The following is a 15533-nucleotide window of genomic DNA, read 5'->3' on the forward strand; positions in this document are numbered from 1 at the left end:
AGGTGGCTAGCGGGTGTCTGCCTCTCCCACTTTAGTCGGATCGGATTCGATGAAAAGGGTCCTTATGAAGGGTAAATAGAAATTGGCATATCACGTTGTGGTTTTGGCGTAGGTAAGAAACGTTCTTGCTAGAAACCTATAGCAGCCACGTAAAAACTTGCAACAACAATTACAGGACGTCTAACTTGTTCTTGCAGCATATGCCGTGTGATGTGATATGGCCAAAAGGATGTGATGAATGATATATGTGATGTATGAGATTGATCATGTTCTTGTAATAGGAATCACGACTTGCATGTCGATGAGTATGACAACCGTCAGGAGCCATAGGAGTTGTCTTAATTTATTGTATGACCTGCGTGTCAATGAAAACGCCATGTTACTTTACTTTATTGCTAAATGTTAGCCATAGTAGTAGAAGTAACAGTTGGCGAGACAACTTCATGAAGACACGATGATGGAGATCATGGTGTCATGCCGGTGACGATGATGATCATGGCGCCCCGAAGATGGAGATCAAAAGGAGCAAAATGATGTTGGCCATATCATGTCACTATTTGATTGGATGTGATGTTTATCATGTTTTACATCTTATTTGCTTAGAACGACGGTAGCTTAAATAAGATGATCCCTCGCTATAATTTCAAGAAAGTGTTCCCCCTAACTGTGCACCGTTGCGAAGGCTCGTTGTTTCGAAGCACCACGTGATGATCGGGTGTGATAGATTCTAACGTTCGAATACAACGGGTGTAAGCCAGATTCACATATGCAAAAACACTTAGGTTGACTTGACGAGCCATGTACAGACATGGCCTCGGAACACAAGAGACCGAAAGGTCGAACATGAGTCGTATAGTAGATACGATCAACATGGAGATGTTCACCGTTGATGACTAGTCCATCTCACGTGATGATCGGACACGGCCTAGTCAATTCGGATCATGTATCACTTAGATGACTAGAGGGATGTCTATCTGAGTGGGAGTTCATTAAATAATTTGATTAGATGAACTTAATTGTCATGAACTTACTCTAAATATCTTTACAATATGTCTTGTAGATCAAATGGCCCACGCTAATGTTGCCCTCAACTTCAACGCGTTCCTAGAGAAAACCAAGCTGAAACACGATGGTAGCAACTATACGGACTGGGTCCGTAACTTGAGGATCATCCTCATAGCTGCCAAGAAAGCATATGTCCTTGAAGCACCGCTAGGTGAAGTGCCCATTTTCCCAGCAACTCAAGACGTTATGAACGCCTGGCAGTCGCGTAGTGATGATTACTCCCTGGTTCAGTGCGGCATGCTTTACAGCTTAGAACCGGGGCTCCAAAAGAGTTTTGAGCAACACGGAGCATATGAGATGTTCCAAGAGCTGAAAATGGTTTTCCAAGCTCATGCCCGGGTCGAGAGATATGAAGTCTCCGACAAGTTCTACAGCTGTAAGATGGAGGAGAATAGTTCTGTCAGCGAGCACATACTCAAAATGTCTGGGTTGCACAACCGCTTGTCTTAGCTGGGAGTTAATCTCCCGGATGACGCGGTCGTTGACAAAATCCTTCAGTCGCTCCCACCTAGCTACAAGAGCTTTGTGATGAATTTCAATATGCAGGGGATGGAGAAAACCATTCCTGAGGTATATTCAATGCTGAAATCAGCGGAGGTGGAGATCAAAAAGGAACATCAAGTGTTGATGGTCAATAAAACCACTAGTTTCAAGAAAGGCAAGGGTAAGAAGAACTTCAAGAAGGACGGCAAGGGAGTTGCCGCGCTCGGTAAGCCAGTTGCCGGGAAGAAGCCAAAGCATGGACCCAAGCCTGAGACTGAGTGCTTTTATTGCAAGGGAAATGGTCACTGGAAGCGGAACTGCCCCAAGTACTTAGCGGATAAGAAGGCCGGCAATACCAAAGGTATATATGATATACATGTTATTGATGTGTACCTTACCAGCACTCGTAGTAGCTCTTGGGTATTTGATACCGGTGCGGTTGCTCATATTTGTAACTCAAAACAGGAGCTGCGGAATAAGCGGAGACTAGCGAAGGATGAGGTGACGATGCGCGTCGGGAATGGTTCTAAGGTCGATGTGATCGCCGTCGGCACGCTACCTCTACATTTACCTACGGGATTAGTTTTAAACCTTAATAATTGTTATTTAGTGCCAGCTTTGAGCATGAACATTGTATCTGGATCTCGTTTAATGCGAGATGGCTACTCATTTAAATCTGAGAATAATGGTTGTTCTATTTATATGAGAGATATGTTTTATGGTCATGCCCCGCTGGTCAATGGTTTATTCTTATTGAATCTTGAACGTGATGTTACACATATTCATAGTGTGAATGCCAAAAGATGTAAGGTTGATAATGATAGTCCCACATACTTGTGGCACTGCCGCCTTGGTCACATTGGTGTCAAACGCATGAAGAAACTCCATGTAGATAGACTTTTGGAGTCTCTTGATTATGAATCATTTGACAAGTGCGAACCATGCCTTATGGGAAAAATGACCAAGACTCCGTTCTCCGGAACAATGGAGCGAGAAACCAACTTATTGGAAATCATACATACTGATGTGTGCGGTCCAATGAGCGTTGAGGCTCGCGGTGGTTATCGTTATGTTCTCACCCTCACTGATGACTTAAGTAGATATGTGTATGTCTACTTAATGAAACACAAGTCTGAGACCTTTCAAAAGTTCAAGGAATTTCAGAGTGAGGTTGAGAATCAACATGACAGGAAAATAAAGTTCTTACGATCAGATCGTGGACGGGAATATTTAAGTCACGAATTTGGCACGCACTTAAGGAAATGTGGAATCGTTTCACAACTCACGCCGCGTGGAACACCTCAGCGTAATGGTGTGTCCGAACATCGTAATCGTACTCTGTTGGACATGGTGTGATCTATGATGTCTCTTACCGACCTACCACTATCATTTTGGGGTTATGCTTTAGAGACTACCGCATTCACTTTAAATAGGGCTCCGTCGAAATCCGTTGAGACGACACCGCATGAATTGTGGTTTGGGAAGAAACCTAAGCTGTCGTTTCTAAAAGTTTGGGGATGCGATGCTTATGTCAAGAAACTTCAACCTGAAAAGCTCGAACCCAAATTGGAAAAATGCGTCTTCATAGGATACCCTAAGGAAACTATAGGGTATACCTTCTACCTCAGATCCGAAGGCAAGGTGTTTGTTGCCAAGAATGGATCCTTTCTGGAGAAAGAGTTTCTCTCGAAAGAAGTAAGTGGGAGGAAAGTAGAACTTGATGAGGTATTGCCTCTTGAACCGGAGAGTAGCGTATGATACGTCTCCGTCGTACCTACTTTTCCAAACACTTTTGCCCTTGTTTTGGACTCTAACTTGCATGATTTGAATGGAACTAACCCGGACTGGCGCTGTTTTCAGCAGAATTGCCATGGTGTTATTTATGTGCAGAAACAGAAGTTCTCGGAATGACCTGAAACTCCATGGAACATATTTTTGGAAAATATTAAAAATACTGGAAGAAGAATCCACGTCAGGGGGCCTCCACCTGTCCACGAGGGTGGGGGGGCGCCTGCCCCCCCTGGGCGCGCCCCCTGCCTCGTGGGCCCCCTGACGCTCCACCGACCTCAACTCCAACTCCATATATTCACTTTCGGGGAGAAAAAAATCAGGGAGAATGATTCATCACGTTTTACGATACGGAGCCGCCGCCAAGCCCTAAACTCTCTCGGGAGGGCTGATCTGGAGTCCGTTCGGGGCTCCGGAGAGGGGAATCCGTCGCCGTCGTCATCATCAACCATCCTCCATCACCAATTTCATGATGATCACGCCGTGCGTGAGTAATTCCATCGTAGGCTTGCTGGATGGTGATGGGTTGGATGAGATTTATCATGTAATCGAGTTAGTTTTGTTAGGGTTTGATCCCTAGTATCCACTATGTTCTGAGATTGATGTTGCTATGACTTTGCTATGCTTAATGCTTGTCACTAGGGCCCGAGTGCCATGATTTCAGATCTGAACCTATTATGTTTTCATGAATATATGTGAGTTCTTGACCTATCTTGCAAGTCTATAGTCACCTACTATGTGTTATGATCCGGCAACCCCGAAGTGACAATAATCGGGACCACTCCCGGTGATGACTGTAGTTTGAGGAGTTCAGGTATTCACTATGTGTTAATGCTTTGGTCCGGTACTCTATTAAAAGGAGGCCTTAATATCCCTTAGTTTCCGTTAGGACCCCGCTGCCATGGGAGGGTAGGACAAAAGATGTCATGCAAGTTCTTTTCCATAAGCACGTATGACTATATTCAGAATACATGCCTACATTACATTGATGAATTGGAGCTAGTTCTGTGTCACCCTATGTTATGATTGTTACATGATGAACCGCATCCGGCATAATTCTCCATCACCGATCCAATGCCTACGAGCTTTTCACATATTGTTCTTCGCTTATTTACTTTTCCGTTGCTACTGTTACAATCACTACAAAACCCAAAAATATTACTTTTGCTATCGTTACCTTTACTTCCATACTACTTTGCTATTAAATACTTTGCTGCAGATATTAAGTTATCCAGGTGTGGTTGAATTGACAACTCAACTGCTAATACTTGAGAATATTCTTTGGCTCCCCTTGTGTCGAATCAATAAATTTGGGTTGAATACTCTACCCTCGAAAACTGTTGCGATCCCCTATACTTGTGGGTTATCAAGACTATTTTCTGGCGCCGTTGCCGGGGATTATAGCTCTATGCTTTGAGTCACTTGGGACTTATATCTGCTGGTCACTATGAGGAACTTGAAAGACGAGAAAACAAAAATTTATCCCTCAACTACGAGGGAAGGTAAGGAACTGCCATCTAGCTCTGCACTTGATTCACCTTCTTTTTTGAGTAAGCTTGCGACGCCTAAACCTGCTTCTGCTATTAATTCTGATATGTCGCATGTTATTGATGATGCCACTTCTGCTATGCACGGTACTTATGATGAAACTACTTCTATGCTTGATACTACTGTGCCACTTGGTGAATTTCTTGATGAACAAGTTGCTAGGGCTAGAGAGAATGAAATTATTGAAACTGATAATATTGATGAAAGTGATGACGAAGACTCTCCTAATAAATATGAGTTGCATGTTGTGCCTGAGGGCTATGTTATGGATGAAGAAACTGCTAGAGACTTTCTTGCTTGCAATGATAGAAGTGATCTTAAGAAATTATTAGCTAAGCTGAAACAAAAAACTCTGAATGCTAGAATGAAATATGATCCTGCCTATGCTACTTCACCTATCTTTGTTACTGATAAGGATTATGAATTCTCCATTGATCCTGATATAATTACTTTGGTTGAATCTGATCCTTTTTATGGCTATGAATCTGAAACTGTTGTGGCACATCTTACTAAATTAGATGATATAGCCACCCTGTTCACTAATGATGAGAGAACCCGCTACTTTTATATCCTTAAAATATTTCCGTTCTCATTAAAGGATGATGCTAAGATATGGTTTAATTCTCTTGATCTTGGTTGTGTGCGTAGTCCCCAGGATATGATTTATTACTTCTCTGCTAAATATTTCCCCGCTCATAAGAAACAAGCTGCCTTAAGGGAAATATATAATTTTGTGCAAATTGAAGAAGAGAGTCTCCCACAAGCTTGGGGGAGGCTCCTCCAATTACTTAATGCTTTGCCTGATCATCCTCTTAAGAAAAATGAAATACTTGATATCTTTTATAATGGACTAACAGTTGTGCTAGTTCTATTTTCAGGGAAAGAACACCGGATGAAGCTGAAATTCTATTGAATAATATGTTGACAAATGAAAATAATTGGACACTTCCTGAGCCAACTCCCGAGCCTATCCCTAAACCAACTCCGAAGAAAAGAGGTGTTCTATTTCTCAGTCCTGAAGATATGCAAGAGGCAAAGAAATCTATGAAATAAAAAGGTATTGAAGCTGAAGATGTTAAGAATTTACCTCCTATTGAAGAAATACATGGTCTTAATTTACCGCCTGTTGAAGAAATATATGGTCTTAATTCATCACCTATTGAGGAAACACATGGTCTTGATAACCCGACACAGGTAGTAAAGGTAAATTCTCTCTATAGATATGATAAAGCTGAAATCCTCCTACTAAGTTTGCTAGCCGATGCTTGGATGAGTTTGATAACTTTATGGTTAAGCAAGAAGATTTTAATGCTTATGTTGGTAGACAATTAAAACAAAATGCCTATATGATTGAACACTTGGGTGATTATATGTCTAGAGTTAAATGTGAACTTAAACTCATTAGTAAACATGCTTCTATGGTCACCACTCAAGTAGAACAAGTACTTAAAGCTCAGAATGATTTGCTCAATGAATTGAATAGTAAGAATAATGACTATGCTGTTAGAGTGGCTACTAGAAATGGTAAAATGACTCAGGAACCTTTATATCTTGAAGGCCATCCTAAGAGAATTGAGCAGGATTCTCAGAGAAATAATGTAGATGCACTTAGTCCTTCTAAAAAGAAGAAAAAGAAAAATGATAGGACTTTGCATGCTTCTAGTGAACCTATTGCTGAACCACCTGAGAATCCCAATGATATTTCTGTTTCTGATGCTGAAACACAATCTGGTAATGAACATGAACCTAGTGATAATGTTAATGATGATGTTCATGTTGATGCTCAACCTAGTAATGATAATGATGTAGAAATTGAACCTGCTGTTGATCTTGATAACCCACAATCAAGGAATCAACGTTATGATAAGAGAGACTTTGTTGCTAGGAAGCATGGTAAAGAAAGAGAACCATGGGTTCAGAAACCCATGCCTTTTCCTCCCAAACCATCCAAGAAAAAGGATGATGAGGATTTTGAGCGCTTTGCTGAAATGATTAGACCTATCTTTTTGCGTATGCGTTTAACTGACATGCTCAAAATGAATCCTTATGCTAAGTATATGAAAGAAATTGTTACAAATAAAAGAAAGATACCGGAAGCTGAAATTTCCACCATGCTAGCTAATTACACTTTCAAGGGTGGAATACCTAAGAAACTAGGAGATCCAGGAGTACCAACTATACCATGCTCCATTAAGAGAAACTATGTTAAAACTGCTTTATGTGATCTTGGAGCCGGTGTTAGTGCTATGCCTCTCTCTTTATATCGTAGACTTGATTTGAATAAGTTGACACCTACTGAAATATCTTTGCAAATGGCTGATAAATCAACTGCTATACCTGTCGGTATTTGTGAGGATGTGCCTGTTGTGGTTGCAAATGTTACTATTTTAACAGACTTTGTTATTCTTGATATTCCCGAGGACGATAGTATGTCTATTATTCTTGGAAGACCCTTTTTGAATACTGCAGGGGCTGTTATTGATTGCAACAAAGGCAATGTCACTTTTCATGTTAATGGTAATAAGCATACGGTACACTTTCCGAGGAAACAACCTCAAGTCCACAGTATCAATTCTATTGGAAAAATTCCATCAATTATTTTTGGAGGTTTTGAATTTCCTCTTCCTACTGTCAAGAAGAGATATGATATTCTTATTATTGGGGTTGTGCATATCCCCATTGAGGTAACATAGTGTTATTCGAAATGTCTTCGGTTCCATGTTATTCGGAATGAGTTTGTTAACAGGACTTGATCAACCTTGTTAATGGATTCCTTTTGATGAGCATGAGATGGATGAAGTTAGAAGGCACAACCTTCTGTACCCTCTTTTTACTTTCTGTTATTTAGTTGAAATAAAGCAAAAATAGTATTTTCTGTCTATTTTCTGAATTATCCGTGCAATATAAAAATACCTCGAAAATAAAAGTTCTCCAAATGCCCTGCCAATTTAATATGTTTTTTTCTGGAATATTTGAGAATATCTGGCACTGAGAACACAGCAGGGGGAGCAAGCACCTGGCCACGAGGGTCCAGGGCGCGCCCACCCCCCTGGGCGCGCCCCCTGCCTCATGGGCCCACGGTGGCCCCCCTCCACTTATGCCAGCCACCACACACTTCTTCTTCCTCCCAAAAAAATCACTATCCAGCTCAAGCACGAGTTCTAGCTCATTTTGCTGCGATTTTCGATCTCCTTGCTCAAAGCACCTCTCACAAAACTGCTTTGGGGGATTGTTCCTTGGTATGTGACTCCTCCATTGGTCCAATTAGTTTTTGTTCTAATGCTTTATTCATTGCAAATTTGTGCTGCCTAGGTGACCATGTTCTTGAGCTTGCATGTCAAATTTATATGGTTCCAACTAGTTCTAATGCATGATATAGGCTCTAGGCACTTGTAGGAGTAGTTGCTATCAATTTTGTTGAGCTTGGTTCACTTTTATTTGAAGTTACTAAAAAATTCAGAAATTTTTCAGAGGAAGAAATATGTTTAGGAAAATGTACCAAGGTGGTTCTTCAAGGAAGCAAGGACCCAGGCTTGCAATGCGTGATGCTGATGATGAACCACCAAGGGACGCCCCAGTGCGGCCTTGTGAATGGCCTTCAGAGGACTTCATGGATCGAGCAGGAATTAAGGAAGAATTTAACGCATATTTGCGTAACACCGATCTTGTGAGCTTCGAGGCAGCCGTCAGTACCACTATCTCACTTGTTCCTTTGTGAGGAGGTTTGAATTTTCATCTTCACGCAATTCTCAAACTGTCCTGTTTGATCTTTATGAAAATTCTTTTACTATGGACTTAGAGGATTTTACCACTGCTTGCAAACTTCCACAATGGGGTAGTACTAGTGAACCTCGCAAATCTGAATTTAGAGATTTTCTAGCTAGTATAACTGTGGGGGAATCTAGAGACATAGCACAAGCTACCATAGGGAGCATTCATTTTCCTGCTATACATTATTTTGCTCTCTTCATAGGTAGGTGCATAAATGGTAAGGATGAAGCATGTCACATGTGTGTCCCTGACCTCAGTATTCTTAGGAGTGCTGTGTTAGGAGATAAATCTTATAATTTGGGAGACATTGTTGCACGCAAGTTGCATCATAATAGATTTAATGGAGATTTCTTTGGTGGAATTTATGCAACCCGTATAGCTAATTTTCTTGGTATAACCATACGTGAGGATGATATTGAGTTGCCTCCTGCTTATTTGAATTATGAGGCTATGGTTCATCATCATTTTGTTGAGAAGAACGATCAGTTCCTCCAGTACCGACTAATCTTTGACAGACGACGCACCTATCACGTCGCTCTCCCTGCTTCTACTTTCTTTGACTTTTAGGCAAAAGGGAGATATTTTATAACCAGAGAGGAGGCGGAAGAGTATAAGAGGAGGGCTAAGATAGCTCGCCTCCAAGCTGCAGCACACGATGCAATGACCGCTGCATCTCAGTATGACCCCAACTACAACTATGGATATCCGCCAGGCCATCCGTGGCAATAAACCAACTTAGGCCAAAAGCCTAAGCTTGGGGGAGTACATATCTCTCCCCGACATTACATTCATGTTCACACACTCATTGCTAGATGTCGGTGTTCATACTCTTTCACTGTAATATCCATGCTAGTTTATTTTCTTTTTCTTGCTTTCTTCTTGTGTGTTTAATAAACCTTAAGAAAACCAAAAAAATAGTGTAGCTTTTAGTTAGTTTACTTTCTTGCTGTAGTAGTAATAATTAAAAAGAAAACCCAAAAAGATTTCCCGTTCTTCTTTTGCTTGTTGAGAGCTTTCCCGTGTAAATAGTTTTATTTCTTTTCTTTTCTTTGGGGGTCGATAGGAGAAGACCTTGATTAAATTGTTGAAGTGGCTCTTATATGCATTATTGTTGATTTAACCAAGAGCCCATATTGCCTTGTCTTCTCCTGTTTATTGAATGCTCGCAGATTCCAGCTTAGTCCAATGCACGTGCACTCTTATTATTTTCACATTGTTCGGTCGTGCAAGTGAAAGGCAATTATGACGATATATGATGGACTGACTGAGATGAGAGAAGCTGGTATGAACTCGACCTCTCTTGTTTTTGGAAATATGATTAGTTCATCGTTCCTGATTCAGCCTATTATGAATAAACATGTTTGCAATAACAATTAGAGATCATAGTTGCTTATTCCATGCTTGATTAGCTATGAGTCATAATGGTTTACCTTGCGTGCCAACATGCTATTAAAATGGTTGTGATGTGGTATGATGGGGTGGTATCCTCCTTTGAATGATTTAAGTGACTCGACTTGGCACATGTTCACACATGTAGTTGAAACAAATCAACATAGCCTTCACGATATTTATGTTCATGGTGGATTATATCCTACTCATGCTTGCACTCAATGTTTATTAATTTTAATGCATGTTCATGACTGTTGTTGCTCTCTAGTTGGTCGCTTCCCAGTCTTTTGCTAGCCTTCACTTGTACTAAGCGGGAATACTGCTTGTGCATCCAATCCCTTAAACCCCAAAGTTATTCCATATGAGTCCACTATACCTTCCTATATGCAGTATCTACCTGCCGTTCCAAGTAAATTTGTATGTGCCAAACTCTAAACCTTCAAATGAAATTCTGTTTTGTATGCTCGAAAAGCTCATGTATCAACTAGGGCTGTCCGTATCTTCCATGCTAGGCGGGTTATTCTCAAGAGGAGTGGACTCCACTCCTCACTCACGAGAAAATGGCTGGTCACCGGGATGCCCAGTCCCATGCTTTAAGAAAATCAAATCAAAATAATTGCAAACAAAACTCTCCCTGGGACTGTTGTTAGTTGGAGGCACTCGTTGTTTCGAGCAAGCCATGGATTGATGCTTGTTGGTGGAGGGGGAGTATAAAATTTACCATTCTATTTGGGAACCGCCTATAATGTGTGTAGCATGGAAGATATCGCCATCTCTTGGTTGTTATGTTGACAATGAAAGTATGCCGCTCAAAATATTATTTATCTCTATTTCAAAAACAGAGCTCTGGCACCTCTACAAATCCCTCCTTCCCTCTGCGAAGGGCCTATCTATTTACTTTTATGTTGAGTCATCACCCTCTTATTAAAAAGCACCAGCTAGAGAGCACTGCTGTCATTTGCATCCATTATTATTAATTTATATTGGGTACGACTATGATTGGATCTCTTTTGCCATGAATTACAATGTCTAGTCAGTCCTTGATCTTTAAAGCTGCTCTGCATTTATGTTTTGCGGTCTCAGAAAGGGCTAGCGAGATACCATCCTGTTATATCATATTATGATTGTTTTGAGAAAGTGTTGTCATCCGAGATTTATTATTATTGCTCGCTAGTTGATTATGTCATTGATGTGATTAAACATGAGACCTAAGAGTTATTGTTAATGTGGTTAGTCATAATCTTTGCTGAAAACTTGAATGCTGGCTTTACATATTTACGACAACAAGAGCAAACAGAGTTTGTAAAAGTTTTTCTTTATCACTTTCAGTTTATCAACTGAATTGCTTGAGGACAAGCAAAGGTTTAAGCTTGGGGGAGTTGATACGTCTCCGTCGTATCTACTTTTCCAAACACTTTTGCCCTTGTTTTGGACTCTAACTTGCATGATTTGAATGGAACTAACCCGGACTGACGCTGTATTCAGCAGAATTGCCATGGTGTTATTTATGTGCAGAAACAAAAGTTCTCAGAATGACCTGAAACTCCACGGAACATATTTTTGGAAAATATTAAAAATACTGGAAGAAGAATCCACGTCAGGGGGCCTCCACCAGTCCACGAGGGTGGGGGGCGCGCCTGCCCCCTGGGCGCGCCCCCTGCCTCGTGAGCCCCCTGACGCTCCACCGACCTCAACTCCAACTCCATATATTCACTTTCGGGGATAAAAAAATCAGGGAGAAAGATTCATCGCGTTTTACGATACGGAGCCGCCGCCAAGCCCTAAACTCTCTCGGGAGGGCTGATCTGGAGTCCGTTCGGGGCTCCGAAGAGGGGAATCCTTCGCCGTCGTCATCATCAACCATCCTCCATCACCAATTTCATGATGCTCACCGCCGTGCGTGAGTAATTCCATCGTAGGCTTGCTCGACGGTGATGGGTTGGATGAGATTTATCATGTAATCGAGTTAGTTTTGTTAGGGTTTGATCCCTAGTATCCATATGTTCTGAGATTGATGTTGCTATGACTTTGCTATGCTTAATGCTTGTCACTAGGGCCCGAGTGCCATGATTTCAGATCTAAACCTATTATGTTTTCATGAATATATGTGAGTTCTTGATCCTATCTTGCTAGTCTATAGTCACCTACTATGTGTTATGATCCGGCAACCCCGAAGTGACAATAATCGGGACCACTCCCGGTGATGACTGTAGTTTGAGGAGTTCATGTATTCACTATGTGTTAATGCTTTGGTCCGGTACTCTATTAAAAGGAGGCCTTAATATCCCTTAGTTTCCGTTAGGACCCTGCTGCCACGGGAGGGTAGGACAAAAGATGTCATGCAAGTTCTTTTCCATAAGCACGTATGACTATATTCGAAATACATGCATACATTACATTGATGAATTGGAGCTAGTTTCGTGTCACCCTATGTTATGATTGTTACATGATGAACCGCATCCGGCATAATTCTCCATCACCGATCCAATGCCTACGAGCTTTTCACATATTGTTCTTTGCTTATTTACTTTTCCGTTGCTACTGTTACAATCACTACAAAACCCAAAAATATTACTTTTGCTATCGTTACCGTTACTTCCATACTACTTTGCTATTAAATACTTTGCTGTAGATATTAAGTTATCCAGGTGTGGTTGAATTGACAACTCAACTGCTAATACTTGAGAATATTCTTTGGCTCCCCTTGTGTCGAATCAATAAATTTGGGTTGAATATACCCTCAAAAACTGTTGCGATCCCCTATACTTGTGGGTTATCAGCGTAGCACAGGAAGACGTTTCTGTGGTGCCTGCACCGACTAGAGAGGAAGTTAATGATGATGATCATGAAACTTCGGATCAAGTTGCTACTGAACTTCGTAGGTCCACAAGGACACGTTCCGCACCAGAGTGGTACGGCAACCCTGTCGTGGAAATCATGTTGTTAAACAATGGTGAACCTTTGAACTATGAAGAAGCGATGGCGGGCCCAGGTTCCGACAAATGGCTTGAAGCCATGAAATCCGAGATAGGATCCATGTATGAAAACGAAGTATGGACTTTGACTGACTTGCCCGATGATCGGCGAGCCATAGAAAATATATGGATCTTTAAGAAGAAGACAGACGCGGATGGTAATGTGACCATCGATAAGGCTTGGCTTGTCGCTAAGGGTTATCGACAAGTTCAAGGGGTTGACTATGATGATACCTTCTCACCCGTAGCGAAGCTGAAGTCCGTCTGAATCATGTTAGCAATTGCCGCATTCTATGATTATGAGATATGGCAAATGGACGTCAAAACGGCATTCCTTAATGGTTTCCTTAAGGAAGAATTGTATATGATGCAGCCGGAAGGTTTTGTCGATCCTAAGAATGCTGACAAGGTATGCAAGCTCCAGCGCTCAATCTATGGGATGGTGCAAGCATCTCGGAGTTGGAACATTCGCTTTGATGAGATGATCAAAGCGTTTGGGTTTACACAGACTTATGGAGAAGCCTGTGTTTACAAGAAAGTGAGTGGGAGCTCTGTAGCATTTCTCATATTGTATGTGGATGACATACTATTAATGGGAAATGATATAGAATTCTTGGAAAGCATAAAGGCCTACTTGAATAAGTGTTTTTCAATGAAGGACCTTGGAGAAGCTGCTTAAATATTAGGCATCAAGATCTATATAGATAGATCGAGACGCCTCATTGGTCTTTCACAAAGCACATACCTTGACAAGATATTGAAGAAGTTCAATATGGATCAGTCCAAGAAGGGGTTCTTGCCTGTATTGCAAGGTATGAGATTGAGCACGGCTCAATGCCCGACCACGGCAGAAGATAGAGAAAAGATGAGTGTCATCCCCTATGCCTCAGCCATAGGGTCTATTATGTATGCCATGCTGTGTACCAGACCTGATGTGAACCTTGCCGTAAGTTTAGTAGGAAGGTACCAAAGTAATCCCGGCATGGAACACTGGACAGTGGTCAAGAATATCCTGAAGTACCTGAAAAGGACTAAGGATATGTTTCTCGTTTATGGAGGTGACGAAGAGCTCGTCGTAAAGGGTTATGTCGATGCTAGCTTCGACACAAATCTGGATGACTCCAAGTCGCAGACCGGATACGTGTATATTTTGAATGGTGGGGCAGTCAGCTGGTGCAGTTGCAAGCAAAGCGTCGTGGCGAGATCTACATGTGAAGCGGAGTACATGGTAGCGTCGGAGGCAGCACATGAAGCAATCTAGATGAAGGAGTTCATTACCGACCTAGGAGTTATTCCCAATGCGTCGGGCCCGACGACTCTATTCTGTGACAACACTGGAGATATTGCCGTTGCCAAGGAGCCCAGGTTTCACAAGAAGACCAGGCATATCAAGCGTCGCTTCAACTCCATTCGTGAAAATGCTCAAGATGGAGACATAGATATTTGTAAAGTGCATACGGATCTGAATGTCGCAGATCCGTTGACTAAACCTCTTCCACGAGCAAAACATGATCGACACCAGAACTCTATGGGTGTTCGATTCATCACAATGTAACTAGATTATTGACTCTAGTGCAAGTGGGAGACTGTTGGAAATATGCCCTAGAGGAAATAATAAAATGGTTATTATTATATTTCCTTGTTCATGATAATTGTCTATTGTTCATGCTATAATTGTGTTATCCGGAAATCGTAATAAATGTGTGAATACATAGACCACAACATGTCCCTAGTGAGCCTCTAGTTGACTAGCTCGTTGATCAATATATGGTTACGGTTTCCTGACCATGGACATTGGATGTCGTTGATGAAGGAAATATGCCCTAGAGGCAATAATAAAGTTATTATTTATTTCCTTATATCATGATAAATGTTTATTATTCATGCTAGAATTGTATTAACCGGAAACATATTGTGTGAATACATAGACAAACAGAGTGTCACTAGTATGCCTCTACTTGACTAGCTCGTTGATCAAAGATGGTTATGTTTCCTAGCCATTGACATGAGTTGTCATTTGATTAACGGGATCGCATCATTAGGAGAATGATGTGATTGACTTGACCCATTCCTTTAGCTTAGCACACGATCATTTAGTATTCTGCTATTGCTTTCTTCATGACTTATACATGTTCCTATGACTATGAGATTATGCAACTCCCGTTTACCGGAGGAACACTTTGTGTGCTACCAAACGTCACAACGAAACTGGGTGATTACAAAGGTTCTCTACAGGTGTCTCCGAAGGTACTTGTTGGGTTGGCGTATTTCGAGATTAGGATTTGTCACTCCGATTGTCGGAGAGGTATCTCTAGGCCCACTCGGTAATGCACATCACTATAAGCCTTGCAAGCATTGCAACTAATGAGTTAGTTGAAGGATGATGTATTACAGAACGAGTAAAGAGACTTGCCGGTAACGAGATTGAACTAGGTATTGAGATACCGACGATCGAATCTCGGGCAAGTAACATACCGATGATAAAGGGAACAACGTATGTTGTTATGCGGTCTG

This window comes from Aegilops tauschii, chromosome 5 (genome assembly GCF_002575655.3).
Source record: "Aegilops tauschii subsp. strangulata cultivar AL8/78 chromosome 5, Aet v6.0, whole genome shotgun sequence".
NCBI lineage: Eukaryota > Viridiplantae > Streptophyta > Magnoliopsida > Poales > Poaceae > Aegilops > Aegilops tauschii.